At 36.7% G+C, this 25,000-nt stretch overlaps 1 protein-coding gene across 3 annotated transcripts in view; it reads right to left on the bottom strand.

The window, feature by feature from the left end:
• Positions 1-25,000, bottom strand: part of FIGN (fidgetin, microtubule severing factor) — a 104,098-nt gene that overhangs the window by 36,989 nt on the left and 42,109 nt on the right. The window lies entirely within an intron of this gene.

Raw genomic sequence — 25,000 nt, forward strand, 5'->3', positions numbered from 1 at the left:
AGTTTTCCAGAAGCCCTCACTGGAATGTCTTGTGATTTAAAAAAATGCATATGAAATAGAGAAAGACCCATTAAAAAAAAAAAAAAAAAAAAAAAAAAAGGAAAAGAAAAAATAATTACCCCCTTTTTAGAAAGGCAAATTTTGCAATTTAATTTTGGAATAAAAATTACATATACTCACTATTTCCCTAAATTTCTATGAGGTCTCTCTTCCTCCTCCATTAATGACTGCACATCTATGCATATATTAGCTGTAAACTAAAACAGAGAGACTGTTGGGATAGGCACATATTTTCCACATCTGGATTTGATTTGAAGGAAGAGGGAAATCAGGAAAACAAGGATACAATAATGGTTTAAAGAACAGATGGGGAAATAGGATGGACATCTAGAAGAAAATACTAATTTTGATGTGAACAATCATCAGTTAGATGGCATGGTTCATGAATAAACTAATGACGGAACTGGATTCAATCAGTGAGAAAAACTTTCAAGATTTGTTTAAGAATGCAAGGAGTTAGAGCAACAAAATGGAAAAGTTTGAAGCGCTACAGGATGTAAAATGAGCGAATGCAGGAATGCAAAATGCACTGAAACAGCAGTTAGGGCTGGAACACAGATACCAAAATACATGTGTTCCTTAGGAAAAAATAAAGATAGACAGAAAAGGGTGTCTGATGACATTATAGACTGTGAAATGGGATATGCTGGATAAAACAGTCTGGTCATATCAAAAAAATAGACATAGAAAAAAACAATGAAGTGTGCTGGAGCAGTCCAAGAAATTATGCAATAAAACTCCCAGATTTTATCTGGACTTGGAGGGGTGGGAAGAAGAGTACCAATATTTAAGGAGATAGAGAAGCTGAATTGATCCAGCCAATATATTTTTTTTAATTAGCTCAAGGCTTAAATAAGTGTGTATATACATATAAAAGAAAAAAATGTGATGCAGTTCACAATGGATTTACCAAAGGTAATTAATATCAAGCTAATTTCTTAGCTGATTTCAATAATGCGGCTGATGTTAAGCAAAGAAAATTACTGAATCATCTAACTGCACACCTGTGTATATATGATAGGTTGCTTTATGCATTAACAGCTGTATAGACAGGAATGTGTAAAAGGACTGTAAATTAGTTAATAATAATAACCAATAATAACTAATAACTAAGGCATATAATGACAGACAGTACTGAAATGTCAGCTACTGAACTGGAAAAGGCTTGGTAACGAAGTTCATCAGAAATCAGTCTGTAAAACTTCCTTAAATTCAGTACTAAATATGACAAAAAAAGAAACAGGAACAAAGAGTAAAAATTTGCAGATTATGCAAAATTAGGAGGCATCATCAATACCGAGAAAAATAAAAAAATTGTCCATAGAATCATAGACTCATTCACGTTGCAAAAGACCTCTAAGATCAGCTAGTCTAACCTTTATTTTTCCTTATCCAGGAAAAATATCACATTCCATGTAAACCTGGGTAATGAAGAGAAAGCAGTAGTGCAAAGTAGTAGTGGGAAAAAAAAAAAAAAAGAAAAAAAAAAAGGTTCAAATTGAAACTTAACCACAAAGAAAAGGGAAAGGAAAAAAAAATGCATAAACTGGTGAAGTAAACATGGAAATGGGTTATGCAATTCTAAAATAAAAACAGTAGGTTTTTTCCAGAAAGCATTAATGTCATTACACAGTGAAACCTCACCGGAACTGTAATTCTGGTTCCTTCAAGGAAGATTAATTTAAAGTGGAAGAACAGAAGACCTATAGGGGTGACACTGGGCATGAAGAGTCTACATTCACAGAGAATAAAAGAAGTTGGCTTGCTCTGTGCTGCCCAGGCTGAATAGGAATATGATTCATCTCAAAAAAGAAAAAAAAATCAGCAAAGCATATACGCTTGAGATGAACTATTTAAGTCAAAAAGACAACATTGGCACAAGAACAAATAAGTATAAAACAGACATAAATAAATATATGCTGCAAATTAGAAGATTTGTAACTCCCAGGGCAGTAACATTATTGAACAGCCAACCAGAGTCCTGAAGGACAAAAATAATTAGCTCATGTTAAGACATAGCTTTATCATTTTATATCATAATATATAGTGACAGTAGGGGACTGGACTTTGAGATTCCCTAGGCCCTTTTGTGTTTTATATACCCATCTCAGAAGGGTTATAGAGCTCTTCTTAGGCTGTGAAAAACTTGTAGGACTAGGCCAGTGATGATAACATTAAGAGAAAGATGGGAAATATGAACTTGGCACAGACTCACGCTAAGGAATGAACTATTGCTTCGAAACTAGAACTGGCTTCTCTCTATGTATCTCAGAAAATGAGCAAAGTCCATTTCTGCCTGCACATGTCTATATATTCTGAGATGATTCTGAGTGTGGAAAGGAGTAAACAGAAATAATAATACATTTGTTCTCAGTTCTTCAGCATAATTCGCTGGCATGTCCCCAGTTCACTAGAAGTTAAGCTCAGAACAATGTCACAGAGCCCAGCATTCCAGCCACTCATATGGCAAAACTGCTCAGCTAGGCACTAACCACTCCATTCTTACTAATAAAATACTAATAAATACTAATCCACTTTAAAAACAACAAGAACAATTTTTCTTTCTTTCTTTTAACTAACAATAATTCATGGACACCCTCCAGTATAGGCATCTACGCTAGTATATGATAAAATTCTTCTGGGCTACATGCAGAGACCTCCAAAATTTCCATTTTGTAATGTGTGTGCTGTTTTCTGTGTTTTTTGTTTGTTTGTTTGTATTATTATTATTATTTATTTAATAGATTTCTAAAGATACTGCTTAGAGATTGTGAAAAGTGGTTTTCCTTTTATGAACTTTAAGCATGTGGCAATGATCAAATGGATACAGCTGTCCTTTAAGGACATTGGCAATTATTGTCATCATACCTCCTGTTAGGCAGTTCAAATTGCTTAAAACTTTGATAATGATTACTTGACTGCATTTAAATGAAGGTCGTTTACCCTTCCATTCCCGACTTATATAGCATCTTTCGTGCAACATGCCTCAAGGCCCCTTCCAAAGAACACTAATCAGTACACAAAATTATATTGAAGCAAATAACCTTGTCACAAATTCCATTACACAGTAAAAGCTAAATAAAAAATAATAGCTTTCCTGTCTATATTTAAAAATATATATCCACTTAGTGTCAAGCTTTTCAAGTAGAAGAGAATGCCACAGAAGAGCATGGATTGCACTGCACAGCAAGGAAATGAAAAGTGAGCTATTGCTGCAACACACTTAACCAATACTCACCCTTCCTTAACAATACAATGGGCAATTGCAAAAATCAGTATTTTTAAAATGCTGGCTCATGCTAAACTCAAAAATTTTCAATGGGAATTTCAAAGGAACAGCTGAAGCCATGTCCACGAAGGCCAACCAGCCAGTGGAACAGAAATCTCCTCGTCTTGCAGTAATAAGTGTTTTAAGGTTTGATTGAGGCAAGACTAGCATCACGCTGACATTTACTTAAAGGAGAACTGTAACCGTTTCACTCAGCCTGCCAGTTCAAAAGGGAAGAAAGATTTCTTCCCATAAATAAAGGTAATTTCTTATCTATGTTCACATACAACCTCCTACACTAGCTCAGACAAGTGAATGCACTTCCCCTGCTTGCAAGTCTAGACAGGAGAAAAGATGACTGATAATGTCACTCCCATTCCATAGTGGGCTTGTTGGCTACTTACTGGTAACCTCGACGTTGACTGTAAATATAGCAGTCTCCACAAAATCCAGCAGGCTCTTTGAGTTGCTATAAATTGATGTAACTACAAATATCAAGTAAAAACAACCTGGAAATTACTTTTCCTCCCAGTAGTGGTGGATCCTAACCAGAGAAGGGATTTGATCCACATTAGTGACAGCCTTTCCCTTGTCACAAGCCTGGGATGATAACAGAAACTGCAGAAGAACTAGTGTACATGAAGCTAAAATGACAAAAAATCTTAGTCTGCTGATAGATGTAGCATTGTATTTATAGCATTATCTGTGCTGCAGAATATCACAGAAAACACACAAAAAAAAACAACAAAAAAAAACAGTGATTGCTCTTGCAGATATGTTCTGAGGTAGTTTCTTAGCTGAAAAAAAAAAAAAGAAAGAAAAAAAGAAACAAAACGAAACCAGCTGCAAACCTTCTGAAGAGAGAAAACATCTAAAAAATAAGAGAGGACAAGAGCCACCCCATTTTCCATGTAATTTACCTCTTTTTTGGCTGACAGGAGTATGACAGGAAAGGGGAAAGGAAAGATTAAATGCAAGGGAAAGCAGTAAAAATGCACAGAAATGAGATAAGAGAGATTCACTCAGAGCTCTTACCCAAGTATTTACATTATTGCTCTGATTTTAGCTTGTGAAAAATGAAGACAATAAGGAAATAAAATATAAATGAAAGAAGAGAAGCAGAACATTTGAGAGACTCATTTTAAAATTAGAAAGAAAACTACTCAAATACAAATAAAAAAAAAAAATCTCACTGCCCAGTAATCTACAAGATGTCTGTGCTTAAAGTGATGAAACAGTCTTTGTTCAGGGAGTCCATGCTGGCAACATTTATACAGAGTTTGGCATACTATATGGTGATCTTCTCACACACAAAAACAAACACAATTTTCTTTTGGAAGCTACAAACCTCTTCTGCAATTCCAACTGAAATGATTTATTGGCCAATTGACACTTTCTGAATTAATTCTTCTTCAAGTATAACCTAGGAAATTCCATCTCCTATCAGTTATGTCAGATTTGACAGCCTCAGGTGAAATTTCTGCTTTCTTAATTATTTTATTATCCCATTAATTCTCCCAATCCATTAGTTACAGTCCCATGTCCCCCTCTGAAGAAATCTTTTCTATCTTGATGTCTATACCTTTCAAGAACCTCAAATAAACAATGTCCTCCCTTGGCAATCTCTTAGCTATACCAAATATGTTTCACTACTGACATTTCCCTTTCAGAAGCTAACCAGTGTTCATTTTTTACCCACCAGTTTTTCTCCATCTTTTCTTTAGTCACAATTCCTGAAGGGAACCACTGAAGTGACCCTCTCAGAGCTGGAAGTAGAAATGTCCAATTTTCTCTTCTCTGCTATGATAGCAATGGATATATGTGTGTGTCCCTATCCCCCCACCAAAAAATGCTTTTGAAAATTGTACATTGCAAACCATACTTTAGCCGTTGCCCACTGTTCTTCTGTGTGAGGTGACAATAAAAGGTGCAATGCACCATATTGCAAATCCATCGATGGAAAAAGCAGCATGCTTTTAGGTGCCACACTGAAGGGAAGAGCTTAGTACAGATACCTCTCCTACATTAAATGCTGATCCCCACAACGGGCTGCTCAGGTGGGGCTGGGGGGACCTCCATTCCTGGAGGCTGTCAGGCCTCGACAGGACAAGGCCCTGACTGACCTGATCTAACTTTGAATATGCCCCGCTTTGAGCAGAAGGCTACATGACTTCCAGAAGTCCCTTCAAGCTCAACTTACTCTCTATGAATCACAAACGTTTGAGTATTCCAGAAGCATAATGTAGTACCTCAAATCAGCTGTATGCAGAACTCATGAGATCTTGTGCTGTACTACCATTTCCCTTACAGTCTGAAACCAGGCACAAAAGGTACAAAGAATGGACCTCTTCTCCTAGAAGTACTAACAGGAGATTTAGGAGGCTCAGTGTCTCTTAGACTGAAGCCATTTTATAGATTGTGAGAGCAGAGAATATGGACGGATCACACTGGAACAGAGAGACTAACTCAAGGGAATATACACACCAATCATCAGTACAACAGCTGTGTCACCTGCAGTGAGGTAAACATGGAATTATCTATTGGTAAAAGGACAATGATTAATTAGCAAAGCCAGGAATAGGGTCACCACCATTACCAAATTATCCCAGCTCTTTCTGTAATACAAGTTTCAGCTGTTTTTGAGAAAGGATGAGATTCATACATCCCACCCAGTATTGAAGGCAAAAATGGAGCCTGCCTTGTCTCAGACAGTCAATACATAACATAGAAATACTGCTGTCAGTTTAGTGGGGATTAGAAGTGGCTTACTTTGTCTAAGTTTCCTCAAGAACACCCTTATTTCTGCAGCCTGAATTGGAGGATCATATATTTCATCTTCTTCAAGTTTTTCCTGTCCATTTGCTACTCATTTATGGCAAATCATCAAACCACTGTAATACCGTTTCCACTATAAGAGGATCAAACTCGGTGCTTTTGGGGACAGTCCCTGCTCACAGCAGTACAGAGATTATTTTAGACACAACAGGAAATGGCAGAGTCCCTTCAGGGTTGCCTTTTGCCAGCCTAGTAACTAATACAGAATAAATTAAGAGCTCTGAGTCAAGATGTGTGGTACACTCCAATAAAAAAAAAAAAAAAAAAAAGAATAAGAAATAAAACTATTAATGACAACACAATAAAAATAAACAATAATTAAAAATACAGCCCAAGTAGCAAATCAATTAAGCACAAAACCTGAGAGAACAAAGAGATGCTCAAGGCTACCAAGTGCCTAATTCTAGAGAGTTCATTCTTCAAGATACTGAGCACCACAGCACTGAATTGGCTAAATAAGTATATAAATCATTGCAAAGCCTTGTGTGTTTTCCAGTAGGAATGCACCTACCCTGAAGTCAGATCAGAATTTCTTGAATTGGTGTTTAACAGCAGCTTGCCAAACTGTTTCTTTTAAAATTCTTTTGCTTACAGAAGATGAACATTGATAAACACTTCCACAGTTACATTTCCTCTGGAACTAATTAAAGGCTAACATTTTTTTTCCCTAATAATATTTAAAAATAAATATTTTCAAATGTTGTAGAGATACAACTAAGTTTTCTATCTGTTGTCTAGGCTGTCAGAATAATAAAACACTGGAAAGTATTTTCAACACGAGTTGAAAATATATGCAAAAAAGAGTAGATAATAGGCTCTCAAGAGGAGGCCAATATTTGGACTTTTTCCACGACTGCTTAAGATTCTTGAATATGTCTTGATGAAGAATTCAGCTTAAAACTCAAAATCATTTAGAAAGAAAACATTCAGGAACAAAAAATATTAATGTAAAGTTTTATCATTGAGGATGCAGTGATTATTTTGATTATCTGACAAACACAGGTTTTTATTATTTGATAATCACAGAAGTATGCAGGTTTATTTTTGACTTTGCTGCACATGTAATATGTATTATTGCCTCTGTTAAAAAAAGACCTGAGAGCCTGACCAAAGATTGCACATAATTCCCATAGCATTGTCAGTGTTCTATCTCAAACGTCATGCCTCTCATCTGCTATCATATGGTAGGATGCTGCCTTTAAGGCAGTCACCACAGCACAGCCACTTCTGGAGTAGAGTGGCATGTGCTATTATTACATGGCAGATTATGATTCCTTTGCAGAAGAATGTTGTCTGTCTGAAAGTACTACTGAAGAAATGCAAGTGATCGTCAGTTGAAGACAAATATGGCATCTTCATGAAAGAAAAAACTAACAAAGATGCCACTCAAAAATACAAATGTTTAAGACTGCAACTACTTGTGATCTCACTTTTCGAAAGCTTGCGCATCCAGTAGCAAGGTAACCTTCTTACATTGTCTAGAGAATTGGTTTAAGATATCTCAGTGGGACTTAGAGCATCCAGACATAAACTGACTGAACTGTTAACCTAAAAGAAACCATTCAGTATTGCCCTAGAATTAATTAGTTCCACTTTAACATGGAAAAGGGTTTCAGTGGGAAAAGTGCCAGAATGAGAGCCGTCAAAACAGACCTCTGGTAATCACCAGAGAGCAGGAGTATTAATCTATCTGATTAATCCGTTGAGCTGTAATAGTTCCTCAAGGGCAGTGTGATGAGCTGGTAGGTGAACCTGGTGTCATTCTTCTATCTCGTGCTACGGAAGGATACAGGTCTGTACAAGAAAGCTCACTGGCAACAGCAGTGTTTCCTATTTGACTTGGTAGGAACTTATATAAAACAGCTGGATATATCTCCAGACCCACTAGATGCTGCCTCTGCTGAAATTTTTGCAATGCTTTTGCTATAACCATATTGTCCTCAGCTACATCAAGTAGGACTAAAACACTTCAGAAGCACTTGAGAGGAATAATTAGCAAAGATGCAACACTAGAGCTATCATGGAAGGCAATCCTGGCATAAGAATAAAATATATTCTAATGATAAGATCTGTCAGAAGAAGCCCCTCTGCCAGGGAAGCAGAGCTGGGTTTTGACAACCAGAGGAGAAAAGCAACAGAGTAAATATGATCATGCTGGAAAAAGTATGACGGCAAAGCCAGTGTTATGTGTCAATCACCAATAAGGATTATGGTGACTGAGCAAAAATGTTTATGGTATCAGTAAACTCCTACAAGCATTTGGACTAACACCACTGAGCAAAAATGAAGACAAATGCCAGTTATTGCCAAGGACAAGCTGCAATTAAGAGTTTCCCAGACATAAAATATGAGACAAAAGGAATGGACAGTAAATCATTATCAAGCAAACTCAAATAGAGAAACGGAACAAAAAACTTAACATATCAAATTATTCCAAGAACAGACAAAATGATGCCAGTGATTTAGAGTCCTGAAAAACTGCTAGTGCTGAATCATCAGGAGCCATAATTTCATCTGTCCAGACTCCTGCTATAGGATATGCTTGGATTTCTATCACTTTTTTAAAAAGGCAGTGTTTTCTACTAAACTCAACAAAAAGTTATTTTTTTCTGAATCACCTAGTCTCTAGTTGTCAGGTGCATATGTGTAGAATATTTCTAAAAGGGAACCAGGTCACTATAGGAAGTGAAGATTGAGCATCTTTTCTTTTACTTATCAACTTACTATTTTTCCTTTGTGTTATATCTCCATTCATGCATAAAGCACTTTTTTCCTCCTCTGTTGGCCATCTCAGCTTTGGAATCACACTGGGAGTCAATCATTTTGCAGTCTCTGACCTGAAGTATTGATTCAATGCTGTGGAAGATGATTCAATGCTGTGGAAGATGCCATTCCATTATAAGCAGTAACTAAACCATAAAACCATATCATTACTGGTAAATGAATGTTAATTCATTCATGTACTCCAATAATTTGACTAAACATCTTTTATCTACTCTCTATAGTAGCTTTGTTACAACAGAAAGACAGGAGGTAAAGAAAAAGTCCAAACAGGCCTTTTGCATTATGATCAGATTGAGCTTTACAATGTGTTCCCCTCTACAAAATAATATTAGGTAGTGTTTTAATATCCTTCTTTGAAAGACAAAGTTAGTTAATACAGTTAATATAGGAAAGTTTAGGTTATATGGGTTATTTAGTTAATATAGGTTAGCTTAACATTTACTTTTCAAATTGATGCTTGTCATTGTCTTAACCTTTCAAAATAGACTTGTTCCCTACTCATTCCAAGCTCCTGTCCTTCATAGACACCATATTCCCAAGAAATATCCCATTAGTCCCACTGCTAAATTCCAGTTTCACCTGATGTCACCTTCTGTTACCACAGGCAATTTAAAATTCAAGCATTCTGCCATAACCAAGGACACATAAAAGATCAAAAATTACTGCAGAAAAATTATTTCTCAGAAACAGTCTAGGAGGAATTTGTCTCCTCTCCCCATTATTTTTTTCTGTCCATATTCAACGTATTCAACTATTCCAAAACCTATGTGTCTTCCTATTTATTTAGCCTCCCATTAGTAACAAGAAATATGATTTTCTTAACTTTACAAACCTATGTGGCATAAGGAATATTTTAGATGAATATAAAATCAGTTCTGATGAAGCCAATCCCCAAGCTTGGAAATGATAAAACTACTAGTAAAGAAATTGGTCCTATCTTCTCTTGCACAGCTACCCACTGCCTTGTCAACCCAATACGGATGGGAAAGAGTAAAAACAGTAATAAATTTTTCCAACAGAGGAAAAGGAAAAGAATTACCAACAAGGAGAGAACAATTAATAAAATACTTCAAACACAAATGACTTTAATTGCAGGAGACCAATAAAGATTGAAAAACAAGCAATTCAAATATGATGATGGATCTCAAAGCTTTTCTCTTGCAAAACCTAGCAAAAGAATGCACTGAGAATTACTTTGCTCTATACTGTTCAATCACGCTATTTTAGTATCTCTATGATGAAAGGATATACCTGCTGCGATATGTCCCAAGTCTGAGAGCCTTTACTGATCAATCTCAGACCTTAATTTTGAATTGCTCTACCAACAAGCCAACAAGTTTCAAAGGCTTGCCGTTTTGTGGAGGTTCAACACAAGGCATTGAAGGGGACAGGAAGCACTGCCTGAAACAGTTATCATCCCATCTGCAAAGGATAATGAAAAGAAAACTTTTCTTTCGCATAAAGATCAAAAATAATATTATAAAGATATGTCTTGAGATATGTCTTGAGATATATCTATGGGAATAGTTCATGTCTGTTGTTAACTTCAAATGCAGAAGATCGAGGACTCTTTTCTCCCTTCTAAAATTCCATTAAACATACCAAATTCAAATCAAGAGAATATCATATGTATTAGAATGGGAACAGTAGCTTCTAAGTTGAGAGAAACAACTCTGAAGGAGGTAAAAATAAGTTCCCTTACACCAAGACTGTAGTCTCCTTTCCTCAATTCCACCCATCTTAGGATGAAGGTTGGAAGAAGAATCTATAGCTAGATGGATACAGGAAGTTACTGCTGTGCATTTAACCTATTTTTCAGCAAAAGAGAATTCAAGGGAAAATGGTTTGAGGTTAAGCTTTAGTTTTACGGGAGCTGGTCAAGAAGTCAAATCCAAACAATCTCTTCCCTCTCACTTTATCAGAAAATAATCTGAGGAATGTTGTAGATCAGACTCAAACAAAAGAATTTTGAACCCTTGATATGCCTAAACAACAAGTCTTATCTAACTGAGAAGCAGTGGGGTAAATCTTTTGTAGTAACTCAAACTCTTTGGCTAAGTATTTGTAAAGAGGTCATATCTTTGAGACTTTGGATGAGAGTCTAGAATGACGGTAATAGCTAACATCTACAGAGAAATTATGTGGAAGGGCTGTGGGGAGCTGAGGCTTATGTGAAGGAAAAGATCTGGGACATGGACACTGTATTATGCCAAGTCCCACACAAGTCATTTCGTTCCTTCCTCTGACTGCCTGATTAATCCAATTCCACTACAGCAGCAGCAAAAAGTTGTACGATCCACACCTGATATGCACACTAAGCTGTTCCCGGTGCTGTTGCCAAACAAAGTAAGAATAATTCTTCTGATGTGAAGAAAAGTTACATTCCTTCCTCTTTCAGTGTCTTGCAGTGTTGACAAACTACTTAGACAGGTGAAGGGCTAGATATCACTAACATCTTGTCACACAACATATCAGAAATGTCATTCAGATCAAGGAATAGAGATATGGAGATCAGGGAGGGTAGAAAATAAGGGAAAAGGAAAAAAAAAATGAAAAAGAAAAACATAAATAAAGCACTTTCATTAATCCTTTCTTGCTTATCAGCAGAGCCTTAAACATGTTCATAGTATTTTAAGAGTCCCATCTGGCAGAAATGATAACTAAGAGAAAGGATATGTGAAGAAATGTATATGAAGCATTTTGTGTCCGCTGTTACAATGGCTTGAAGTTCTATGACACAGGCACCAGAAAAATGACTCAGAATCTGAAATGTCCAAAGATCTGTCTTCCAGCATCCACTTTGAATTCCTTGATTAGTGCTGAAAATATTTTCCAATCTAAACATGTTTTACAACAAATCTGTAAAGTTTCAGAGTCCTCCAGAAAGCATTACAGAAATTCAAATCATAGTACTGGTTAATGCATTTTTTTGCAAGTAGCAGTCGTAATAAAAAAATGACAGAATATGTACTGCTGATTCACAATGAAGGGAAGTAACCCTACTGAGACAAACTGACAGAACTACAGATACCACTGAAGAGAGGAACCTTACGCTTTACTTTGGAGACATACAAAGTCTTTAGCTGAAGACCAAATCCTATGGCTGGAAAAGAACAGAATTACAGTTCAGCTGTGAGATTTCTGACAACCTGTGATAATGTATTGTAACACTACAAATAACATTTAAGCAAATGATATTTAAAAGCATTAGTTTTGCTGAAGATCCATAATATACCAATGTGTTGTCCTTATTTAAATGTGCTATATGTATTATAACATCTCTTGTCTCCTGTAGCATATTGGAAGCTCATGCCATAGACATTTTTCCCAAAGGTCTCAATAATATGAATTGTGGTTGTTCCACAGTGGTCTCAAAAATTACTGCTCATTTGCCAAGGTCCTGTTGACAATTTACCATTATGGGAATCTTTTCAGTTTTAAACAGGTTTTGGAGTTTCTGGAAAACATTTCTAATTAGAGGGAGGGAGGAGGTCAAGATGCCTATCTGCACTGCAGTTGTAGAAACAGCTATCTAACCATTTACCACACTTGGTTTTCTGAAAACAGACTCACAAACAGAAGACATTGTCTCTTCTGCTCCATGCAGAACTGGTAGTCTACTTCAACTGAAATCCTATGATCCAGCAGCCCACTGGAGTCAGGTCAAAGCAAAGGACAGTCAAGTGCTGGGCAGCTGGCTCTCTGCAGATGTCCTCCACCAGCCACCCCAGTGCATTGAGCCAGCTGGTGGAGACGGAGAACAGCACTGCAAAAGGTAAATCTGCTGTGAGCAATCTATCTATTTTGTATTGATAACATATTCCCTTAATGAGTGGCAGGAAAAAAGAAAAAAACAAACAAACAACAAAGCAAGATGGAGAAATGGCTTTCATCAACAGAAAAGCATACATCAGCCAACAAGCTGAATAATCACAAAATGGGGAAAAACCCTGATCCAAGCATTAATAATTCAATTAGTATTCAGTGAAATAACATTGATTCTAATTAATCTATTTCACATCACTGTTCATATCCTATGTGCTTTCTATTACAGTTTAAAAATCATTACTGTATGCGCCTGCTAAGTACCCATATCATTAAAAATAACAAAAAGGAGACACAAACTTGCCAAATAAATATTTTAAAACTTCAAATAGTCAATAAAGAAAAATGAAATGTAATTGCTTGTCACTGTGCATTACTAATATGTAACACACTAGTACGTTGCCAGCTGTATTATAAACATAATTTGATTCATTGGAACTTCAATATATTAAAATACTGCTAAAAACTGCATCAGCCAAAGTGTACACTACCAGCTTGTATTTGCACAGTACAATATCTGGCACTGTTCTGACTGACTAAAACAAAACACTTTTCATTTATTCTACTGCTCTGCTCCAAGCTCATCCAAAATACACAGGAACAAAAAATGTACATGTTTCTGTCTGAAGTAGGCCCAGCAGATCAATAGAGAATATCTATGTCCATCACAGAGCTTTGCTGGAGATGATGTGGAACAAGGTTCATTTCTAAAGGAAGCTCCAAGAGCCCCTGTAATTTCTAAAGCTCTGTGCAACACAGCCCACCAGAGCCAGCATGCAAGAACTGCACAGAATTCTCTGCTTTAGGACATAATTTCTCTTTTTCACGTTAGGTAATGTTGACACGCTGGCCTTGGCCCTTCAGCAGAGTATTTTACCAGTGGGTCCCTACCACAATGGATAAAAGGTAAAGAAGAGAGATGTAGAGGCAAATGCAGTTTGATAGGGAGCAAATGTTAGCATCAGCAAGACCACTCTGAGCTGCCTGGTATACTACAGATGATTTTATAGAGATAAAAATAAATATGCTCCTCTTTACATTCTCCTGTCTTTATCTACCTATCACTATATCATAGTGATATAGTGAATCTGCAGTTATTGATGTTGGGTTTTTGTGTGTTTGTTCTGTTTTGCTTTTTTTAAAAAATGTAATATATTGAAGAAATTTCTGACTTTGAATGCAGTCTGTTCTTCTGTCTAGCTGGATGACTACAAATCAGAGATATGACAGACCAAGCACTTGGTTTTTAAACAGGCTTTTTTGCTTCCTATACGTCTCTAATTAAGCTCAGTCATTTTTTATTAGTTTCCACAGGTTCGGATTTCATTGCAAAGCAATCAAAATACTTTAAATCTTTTCACTGTCAGTCATCTGTCTTTGCCCAAGAGACCCTTTCAAATCACAGCTTTTACCTTATTCTCCAACAATGCTCATACTTGTTCTCTTAATTGATACTTGTTTACACTAACAATTTCTGCTATGTGTGAAATACTTTCATGTGTAAAATAAACTGTAAGTAGCATTTCTCCATTCTCCACACCAAACTCATTATCTAAATGCTATAGAATACTCCACATTTCTATGCACACAAAACACAGAAGTGCTGATTTTCTTATTTAGAAACAGTTGTGGTCACCTGAGGTTTGTTGGCAGTTCAGCAACTGGCATATCCTGCCTCTGCACATCATCACAGGAAAATACAAAAATAGTTCCAGACATCTTTCCAAAAAATACCTTAATTGGTTTATCAACAGTATCAACCAAGTACAATATAAAGTTCAGGAACAAGTTTATTTTATATGTGAATACCTATCTAAATATATATTTACATAGATATACACCTGTATCTTTTTTCACATCATGTGCAGTATTGAAATACATTATCTTTTCCAACGGCATGACACACCACTTTGCACCAGCCTACACTATGTAAATGCAATAAGCACTATCACATAAACCACAGAAATCTTTAAATATTATCTCCGTAAACAACCTCAGTGCACTTCAGTTTCCACAGAAGTAGGTATTTGTTAAAGCTTTTTTTTTTTTTTTACCTGAAAAAAGAAAAACACTAATAGCACCATGGGAGTTTCAAGAAAGGCAGGCAAATTATGATCACATTTACCATCTAATTTGCTCTCTGAGGCTTGTTCAAACAGTGCAAACATTGTGCTCCTCTTCTTCATTTGTTCTGACAAGCCGGATGACAACTAATCACCATCAAGAGCTTTCCCACTCTCCAGGCCCCTGTTTTCTGTTTATCCAATTTGATGCTTTCCAACCAAGGAAACTGTTAGCTTTCGCTGCCACCCTAACTGAGAAGGCCAGATCTCCAAGGCCGGATTTCAAGTAAAAGTCTTGAAGGGTGTGAATCCTCAGTGATAAACACGAATAAAACGAGACCTTTCTGCTGTGCCACGTGTTTTAGCAGTGGCAGTGGGTTCTGTATAGGGTGACAAAAACACCCCAGGGAGGCAAAGAAAGTTGGAGACTAACATAGAATAAGTAGGCTGAGGAAAGGAGAGGCAACATTGACCCTCTTCCTTCATTTCCCATAAGATCTCTGATCTACCCAAAACACTACTATTCAAATAAAGAAATCCTAAAATGTATGGTTGAAAAGGATAGCGGAGGGGAGGAGAGAGCTTGGAGAATACCGAAGATACATCAGGGATGTCTGTCCTTTGACAGATCTTCTCTCCAAAACTATTGCACTGATTGTTCTTGATAAAACTCAGACACACAATCAAATTACCTTGGCTTAACGAGTTAAGCCAGTGCCATTGTCCACATGTCCCCTCTTCACCCAGAGACTAAGCAAGACAACACAGACTGTAATGAAAAAGGACTAAGCCATATTATCTCACGTGCCTGTTGTGCTAAAATAGTACATGGATAGTTACCATTCCTTAGCAGATACATAAGCCATAAAGATTTGCAGATGGGCCACTAGTTACAAACCTGAAAGGGAAAAATGAGGTTGAAAATGTGATATTTAATAACACGAAAAGTACGTAAGCACATGCAAGTAAAAACGCACTACAAGTCAACCGTCCCAAAGGGAGGCTGTACCAAAACCTGGCAATGTGTTAAGCAACATACATGGCATAAACAATCACCAATGTTTTCATTGCTTTAGCTGGCAGATGCTGTATTATTTCTGATAGCGTGACAGAAATATCATCAACAGGCATCTGGCTAACTCCAGATTCATCAATTTTAAGAGGTCCTGATTTTCTCCACACCAAAAGTTCTTTTTCTTTATAAGCATTTGAGAAATACAGTTAGGCTTTAATTGGCAGATGCACACACCCCCTGACAACAACTACGTGTGTCCCTTTGCCTGCAGGCAGCAGCCCACAGCCCCAGCCAACGTCACCAGTGTCACTAACCAGTATGAGAGCATATGATTTAGCTATACAAAATACTGACATTAAGAAGCCGCCTGGCTCAAACTCTATGCTACTTTTTGAAAGGTTATTAGATATATTCCTAGATCTTGCAATCTTGCTGCTTATACACATGATTAAACAGTCTGTACTAGAATACAGACAAATACATTACTCGGGAAAGATATTGATATAGTTTTGGAAGGGGCAAAGGAAAAAAAAAAAAAAAAAAAAAAAAAGATGTTCCCCTTGGTTCTGCTGCTTCCCAGCAGCAAGTACTTTCAATTTCCTTTTCTAGAAAAAGATTTAGGGGACAAAAACACCAAGGCTGTCTCTGCTACATGTTTCATGAGGGCCTTCACTTTGTTCTCTATTACAATGATAAATATCCTCATGGCAGCAAGAGGTTCCCAAACATCACTCTTCCATCCATGCATCACACCAGTCTCTGGAACAACGAGGTAGATTTTACTGATTTAATGACAGATCTGGTAGCCTAACAGATTTTAGATTATACCAGTCCACTCTCACGTCAGTATATAATCTTCACAAGTGCTGAGCCTGAAGATGTTCAGTGGTAGACCCAAATATTTCCAAATGCTTCATATGTCATTTCTATAAGCTATGATACGTAAATAGCCCATATCAAATCCACAGATGTCTTTTCTGTTCACCGTTGCTTCTGTTTTCTAGTGGTTGGCTCATCCGTAATTTTACATTTGTAAAGATCAATTAGGCCAATGCCCCAAAGTAGCAGGATGCTGCAGAGCTGCGAAAGATGAGCTAATGGATTTTTTTCATCTTGTCTGCTTTGCAGCATTAACTTGGTGGGTCTTAAATTCTGAGCTTTTAGATCAAAGACGGATGTTTGCAGAAGGAAGCCAAAGCCCCAAAGTAACTTTCTTTAATAGTTAGTATCCTGTGTAACTTCAGCGACATCAACAGAATTGAGAGGGAGGTAAATCAGTGTGTATTTTTGGCAGCTTTCCCTTTTCTGCCAATTAGAACAATCAGACTCTAAATTTCACATTGAGCTAAAAGAAATTAGCAGCATTATCTTGGTCAAATGTTAAAGTAAATAGTAGTTGAAGTGTTAATCATAATTGCAGTTTTTCAAGTTATTCATATTGCATTCCCATTGGCTTGTTTTCCCTATGCTTACTGCAGTGAACATATTTTGATGAGCAGCATTAAGCCTGTTTTGTCTGTGCCAGAGGAGAGATCTGGTCTCGGCTGCTAAAGCAGCAGGCAGCCAAAACAGCTGGACTTGAGAGCCTTCTGCTGCTCTTGCAAGGCACTTGGGCATGGAGGAATGAAGCAGGAGGGAGGAAACAGTGGCATGACGTGCAAAGAGACAACTGGTTTCAAGCATCCTTCCCCAAGTGGTTTGGAGAAGAGTCAGGGTGCAGAAATGGCTGAAAGGTAGACACAGGCTCCCAGGGAATGAAATACATCCGAACCCTCTGCTGTTTCTTAAATGGCTCATAGGTAGTGTGCTTTAAAAAGTGCACTTGCAGCAAAGAGGCTTTCTATAAAGAACTGAAGGCTTTGATGGTGGTGGGACAGGCTGTGCTTTAGGAACAGCACCTATTTCTACCTATGGACACTGTGTTATAAATGAACACAGACAGCAAGACTTTTCAAGGTATTTAACACTGGCTGTAGATGACTGGATAGGCAAAAATTCAATTGAAAAGTTAAGCAGTATGTTCTGAAATGCAACAATTTAATTTTAAAATAGCTTAAGAGAGATCCTCTTTCACTATTGTAAATGTACAGATGACACTACCAAACATTTTCTGGTCTTTCTACTCCTTCCAGCTCTAAGGCCTGCTCAGACTCAGTGCCACTGTCTCTAGCAAGCACCTTTCTCTGAAGCACAGGACTTGCACACAAACTCCCTCAGGGGACACAGAATGCCAGAGACACCATGGCAAAATGTGGCTGACAGCAGTTGTTTAACAGGAGTTAAACTCTGAGTCCACTGAAGTCTGAGGGAATTTTGTTACTAGCATGGACAGGATGTGAATTTTCTATAAAATATTGTCAAATAACAAACAACTTCAAAAAGCATCTTTTTTCTTCATATGAAATAATCTTAGGTGGTGCTTGAAATCATTTTGGATTCCAATTTCAGGTGCAAGTATTTTCTACTCGGTGTTCCTTTAAGGACAGGCATTCTTAAAGAAAACAAGAGCAGTAGTCTCTTGGATTTGAATTTTCATGAAAATCCATATTTCTGACATACACACCACAAAAAATCTTATTACAGCTCAGAATGTAATCAGGGACTAAACAGTTCACACCCTTGCAGTGACTTCCACACCATGAATAAGGACATGTAAGAACAGACTGAAGAGAAAGGGGTTGTGCAGGAAGAAGACTAGGAAATGCAAATATTTTACCTTGCCTTATTACCACCAGGTAGTTTTCAGAGGAACACCAGCTACACAAATACAAAGCAAAGTGCAAATACTAATCAGTCTCATCTTTGTCTGTACCCTGCATGCCCGAGTTAACTATTTAAACAAACATTAACAAGTGACCTAAAGTAAAATGACGTCTTGTTTTTTCATCCTCCAAAATACCACACAAACATCCCACACAGTGGGCCACTCACGAGAAGCCACAAAAAATAAATGGATTTGCTTCTTATTCAGCTACTTGCACACCCAAAGCAAAAATAACACCCCCAAGTCTTGGTGATGAGATAAAAGCGTATTTCTGTTTTGAAAACAGCCACTACTCTAAGCCCTCTACGAAGCCAAGCCACTGCCTGTCAAACCCCGGCATCCTGGCTGCCTGTACACACACTGCTATGCACACGTGCTGGTCCAGGGCATTGTGCACCAGCCTCACCAATCCAAAGAACGCTTATCATGGTATCATTATTCTTCCACTTTAAGTTAAAAAGCCAACTAAACCTATATAGCACAAAAAAGCCCTCCATAGTAGATTTTTTTCCCTGACTTCAATAAGAAAGGTATTGTATCAAGCAGCAGTAGCCAGGCAGTCTTTATTGGGCTCATAAAGGATTATGATTTTGCCCTATTCTCTCTATAAGTGAATTTCTTAAAATATCATTTTTAAAATAGCACTTTTTCTTCTCATGATAGTGTTTTTTTAATATATTAACTTTCCCACATCCCATACTTTGATGGTTCGGCAATTTTCTAGTTCATTTTAAATCAGTTTTTGACAAAACAATACCAACAGTTCAGTAAGTGTCCCAGCTGAATTTTACAATTTACGTTTCTTTTTGAAATACCCTCTTACTGAATAGCTTTAGCAACTAATAAAATTCTTCAATTTTAAAGAAAGAAAAAAAAAAAAACATTAAGCACTAAATTCTTGTGGAGGGGGAAGGACTAGTGATACTGAAGGTTTTATTTCTAGCAATAGAAAAGATTATTACATTTTTTTAAATCTTTAATGACTTATAATTTACAGGTTTCATGGATGCCCTAGTGTATGGATTTTTAGTTATACTTTTGATGCTTTGGCCCACAGAGGTGTGATCATATGTATGCTTACATGTATATACATAAATACACACATGTACATAAAAGCACAATAAGCTACTGCTGTTAGTTTTCTCTATTCTGGTGAAACAATTATGAACAAAAAATATAGATGAAAGTCACCACTAAAGGAATAAAATTTATTCTTGCATGTTAGATAAGATGCAACAACAAAGAAGAGTAGAACCCACCTGAAGACATATAATCCCTGTTTATATATTACACATATTAACAGTGAGGTGAACCACTAATAGCATAATCACATAATCCCAATTTGTTATTTACGATAACATTGCATCAGTTATCATGAAGACCTTTAGTAAGGCCACGGATTTTTTATCACCACGAGAACACGATGGGAATTCATCATTTCTAAGTGAGTTCTTCTAAAGCTAGGGACACAAACAGAGCTGCAGATCCAACTGTTTCAAAACTTCACCACGTTCAAGACCCAGTATCTACCCCATTCGCTGGAGACAACCCTTCCCAGCAGGGATAGGAGCAATTTGGGTCTACTTCAGAACAAGTCAAAGCACCTCACATTAAAATTGCCTTTACTACAGTTGTAGCACATTACTTCAAATTCCAGTTGAGAAAAATAACTAATGGTTGAGGGCAGGAACTTCCCAGATGACTACAACTTGATCTACAAGAGGAAACTGGACTTTGTTGCAATGAAAAAAAAAAAAAAAAGTTGCTTTTTCAAACCATGCTCTGAAAAATTTCCAACTAATGTGCTTTAATTCTACTATGCACTAAGAAAGTTTAAACTCTACTTCTCTAGCATTTAATATCAAATGCATCTTCTCCACAGTCTATATGGCTTTGTTTTTTTCTTTAAACACAGGCTAAATATTTTTTCTTAAATAGCTGTATAAAAAAGCTAGGCCAACTCCTGAGTGTCTAGAAAAGGGCACCAGAGAAAGGCACCTAAAAATTACAGGTTTGAGAGGGAAGGAGGATTGTGCTCAGTAGGAACTACACAAGTATATGAACATGTATTTTCATACATAATACATATCACAGCCTTAAGTTTAATATATTTCATGAGCAGGATTGTTTCTGTCTTCTCCCTCATTCTCACTGTCCCCAAAACAATCATATTAATAACTTCATTTTGGTAAACGTCTGGGTAAACGTTCAGTTAACATTTCTACTTCTTCTAGAAAGGAGAAAATGCCTGGCTATAGAATAACAAAAATGTTTCCAATTTCTGTAGCCATTAGAAGGAGTCAGTACAAAAGAGGAAAATTCAAGAATTAAAATTAATCCTGTAAGGAGGCTGCCTTAGTGGAGGTCATTTTAGAACTGGCTGCCTTTGCACTTGATTGTATAAATGCTAATTATCAGGATCATCACAGATCTGTGGGTTTTGTAAGTTTTCTTTCTATCATTTTACTAACCTAAGAAATGAAAACTTTATTCTACTATTTGAGAGTTCTAAGAACTACATCAGAAAGCTGCCTAGACAGTCTCCTCTCTTAATTTCCAGAAGGTACAATTGCTACAAATACTTGCATACACCTTTGCTGTTGTGAGCATATGTTTCTGTCTTTCTGTAAGTAAAGACTGTGACATATAATTTTCTAATTTCTGTAATTTTATTAGTATCTTCTTTGGGAAACCCCTATACTTGTTTTCCTATTCACTGATGTATTTAATAATAATAATAATAATAATAATAATAATAATAATAATAATAATTCTCAGGCCATAGTTGTGAGACAAAAAAAAAAAAAAAATCTGTGCATCTTATTTTTGCAGTGAAATAGATTCAGAGGACTGACTCACATGGGCAACCTTGATATATAACCCTTTTTCCTGTTGTTTATTAGTGATGAATGTCCTGTTCCAAACCACTTTTCTTGCTGGGCCAGGAGAACCCTGGCCACTTGTGCACCAGGCAAAGCCTTCCAATTCGCTTCAGGCTGGCAGTGAAAATGGGTGTCAGAAGAACAGTGATTAGGGCAGAGGGGAGACCTTTTGAGAAAAACCTGCTAAAACCCAAATCTTCGAAGTACTTTCTATTAAATCTAGCACATACACATTACGATTTAGCAAATCCTAATGAAATGATTAAAAACATATATACAAGAAGGACTTCTTAGTATTGTAACTGCTAACTTAACATCTCAAATTTTGCAGATTTTTTTTCGTAAACTGTGGGATTTTGACTAATGAAGTATCAACCTCAGTATCAGCAGCCACTTTAACACTTTTAAGATCAGCTGAAGAGATATCTTTTATCTATCTAATCTTGTATCTATCTACACAAGCACTGGTGTTGGGAATACACCAAATTACAACAGGATTGTACTGAAAGATGTTCAACATGCTTGGACCTAGCATCAGACATCCTTCATGTCCACATTTTGCTAGATAATTCCGGTTTAAGGTCTACAGAATCAGTGACAGCTGGGTGATCTAATTAAAGCCAAGGCCTTCGGGTGAAGCTAAGCCAGCAAAATAAATTCTGCTGCTACTGTGAAAAGCTACCATTAGGAAAAGACAGAAACTAATGGAAACTTTCCTGCCAATGCCAAGATTGTCACTTGACTATTGAGACAATAACAGGTCTAAGAAGTGCTAAGACTACAGATAAATGGGAAGACCACAGCATTCACCTTTGTGCTGTCCTTCCTTGTGTGTTCTATCTGTCCCTTCAAATGGGTTATCTGCAGTGGTGCTGATGATCTTTCATTTTGGAGGAAGATACAGATTAAGGTGGAGAACTCATGCACATGTCAAATCACAAAGTCTCACTGCACACTTTGTCATGCAGTAGTTAGAGGAAGCTATGTAAAACACCCCTCAAGAATAAACAGAGCAAATACAATGCTCAACTAACTTTTACTTCCCAAAATTGTGAATTGCAGAGTGAAATTCTACATCTGCAGAAGTAAGGCGTCAGAAAAAGACAAAGGTAGCCAAGTGCTTCATATAACCACTAAGTCTGAAACACAGGATTCATATATCAGATCTCAATAAATTCAGTTGAATATATCTATAAAATTGTTCTAGAATTTGAAGAATTCTGTTCCCTACAATTGTTTGATAAAGGAACACTAGTGGCATACCTGTTTAAACTGAGACCAGAAAGAAGTGGATTTACAAGTGATCCTAGATTGAAACAGGCAACCATGCATTTTAGTGAACGCTACTGAGGGCACGATTTGCCTGATGGAAAATTACAGAAGCCAATAGCCTTCCAACATTAGAAAGATTTAAAAATATTGCTAGAAATATTACAAGAAGCACTGGCCAGAACAGTTTACAGATTTCAAGCTGTAATCTAACAAAAACAATTATTGGAGTTGTACATGCTTTAGTAACCACTATGTGGAAAAACACAGGTTAGCATACAGGAAAACAAGGCAATAATTACATCATTTTGCAGCCCATCAGCAAGTGCCCACAGAAGTATGGTAGGGACAAAGGAATGACAGATGTGCCATTAGCACAGGAGAACTATTGACAGGAGCAGTGAATACCCTCTGTGAGAGAATATTTTTTCTGCTCTTTCTTCAAAGTCAACTTTGATAACATGAAAGATACAATCATTTTTACTTGTATAACAGCATTTTGAACTGGAGTGGGACAAAATGGAAGAGAGCACAGCTAGAAAAATACTGACCAAGACATAGGATTTTCTAAGACTAAAGCTATGCAAACTTGTACATCCTAGAGAGTGGAAACAACAAATCTAGGTAAGAAGTTAACTCAAAAAGCTGGTTTCACGATGAGGCTATCATTGACCGGCTCTACCAGACAAACAGTATAATGATACTTTGGAATGAGCTATGGAATGAGGAACATATGTAAAGAATTTATGTCTAAACCAGCTGCTGATGTACACCTAAGCAAAATGTTTCTAATGTAAATGCAAGTCAATCAATGTTTCATTCTCTTTGTTAATAATTGCATCAGAAACCTTTTATATTTTCCACAGGTGTGTAACAATAGTATTGGCATAATGCTCTTACAACAGTATAATTTAAACTGGCAAATATCCTAAGCGCTAGTAAAGCAAAAATTAACTATTGAACAATTCTTTAAAACATTTTGGTATTGAAAGGAATCAAGCATTGACTGAGACAGGTCATAAGATATCTGTGTCCTTTGCTAAAAATGCTCAGCTAACTTCTCCTATCTTCCCAGATTGCGAGGCTTTTCTTTTTCAGTAATCAATGGAAGATCTGCAAACTGATGTCAAAGCCAGAAAAGCTTCAGCAGTTCCAAACACCCTCTAGAACATTGGACAAACATAATTGCCAATGCTTTTGTCGAAAATGAAACACACTTGCTGGAGTACCCATTCCCTGTGAATTTTCAGTGAAGCATGGGACTTTGTTTAAATATACAGGAATGTATAAGGTGTTTCAGAACATAGTTAAATACATATAAAAATTATTCAGGGGCTGAAAAAAATAATCTAAGATAAGGACCAGAAATACCCTGAACTGGCCTAAAATGAAAAGCCAAAAACGGAATCTTCAGAGTTGTCCCGTGGGCCAAAAAACACAATGAGTAAGTCAACACAAGCAGTACAAAATATTGACATTGCAGTTCTAAGTAGGATAGATTTGTTTACACTGCCTGGAAAAAAAATACACTTCTTTTAGATTAATATTCTCATTTTGCTGAGGCAGCGACTCCTAATAGAATGACATCTAAGCTGGGCTGGTGATGGCGTATATGCAGTTTTTGTACAAGATATGGCACAACTGACAGTAATATCTGATAAGGGATAAGTGAAAGTGTAAGTTATTCTAAGTAAAGGAGTGATCTAAATGTTTTATCCTCAAGTCTAATGGATTTAATGGAAAATAATAATGTACATACTGAAAGAAGTACCTAGTTAGATTCCAATCCATGTTAAAACACAGCAGTATCACTATTTTCTTTAATCTGTGAGGGCAATAATCAGTGAGGGCAAGTGGTGGTAATTTTTACTGTGCTACCAGAGAACATACACAGAGAGAAATTAATAGATAATGTATATAGGATATTAATAACATTTGGGGTTACTTCCCATTGCCTTTGCATATAGTGTTATCTGTGTGTTCACAGTAAGAAACATGAGTTGCAAGCTCTAAAGGTTACAAGCGATCATCCTGGGATTTCTGAATACTATAACATAGGAAGAATAGGGCACACTATTTAAATTTCAGAAAGGAAGAAGGTAAGAGGCGTCAAATTTACCTTTTTGCCTAAAGGAGCCTCAAGTAAGTAACAATACTGCAATATTTAGACAACTGAACATCAAAACAATCCAGTCAGAGCAAATGGGCTTTCTGGCTTTGATTAATATTGGATTC

This window comes from Anas acuta, chromosome 6 (assembly GCF_963932015.1).
Source record: "Anas acuta chromosome 6, bAnaAcu1.1, whole genome shotgun sequence".
NCBI lineage: Eukaryota > Metazoa > Chordata > Aves > Anseriformes > Anatidae > Anas > Anas acuta.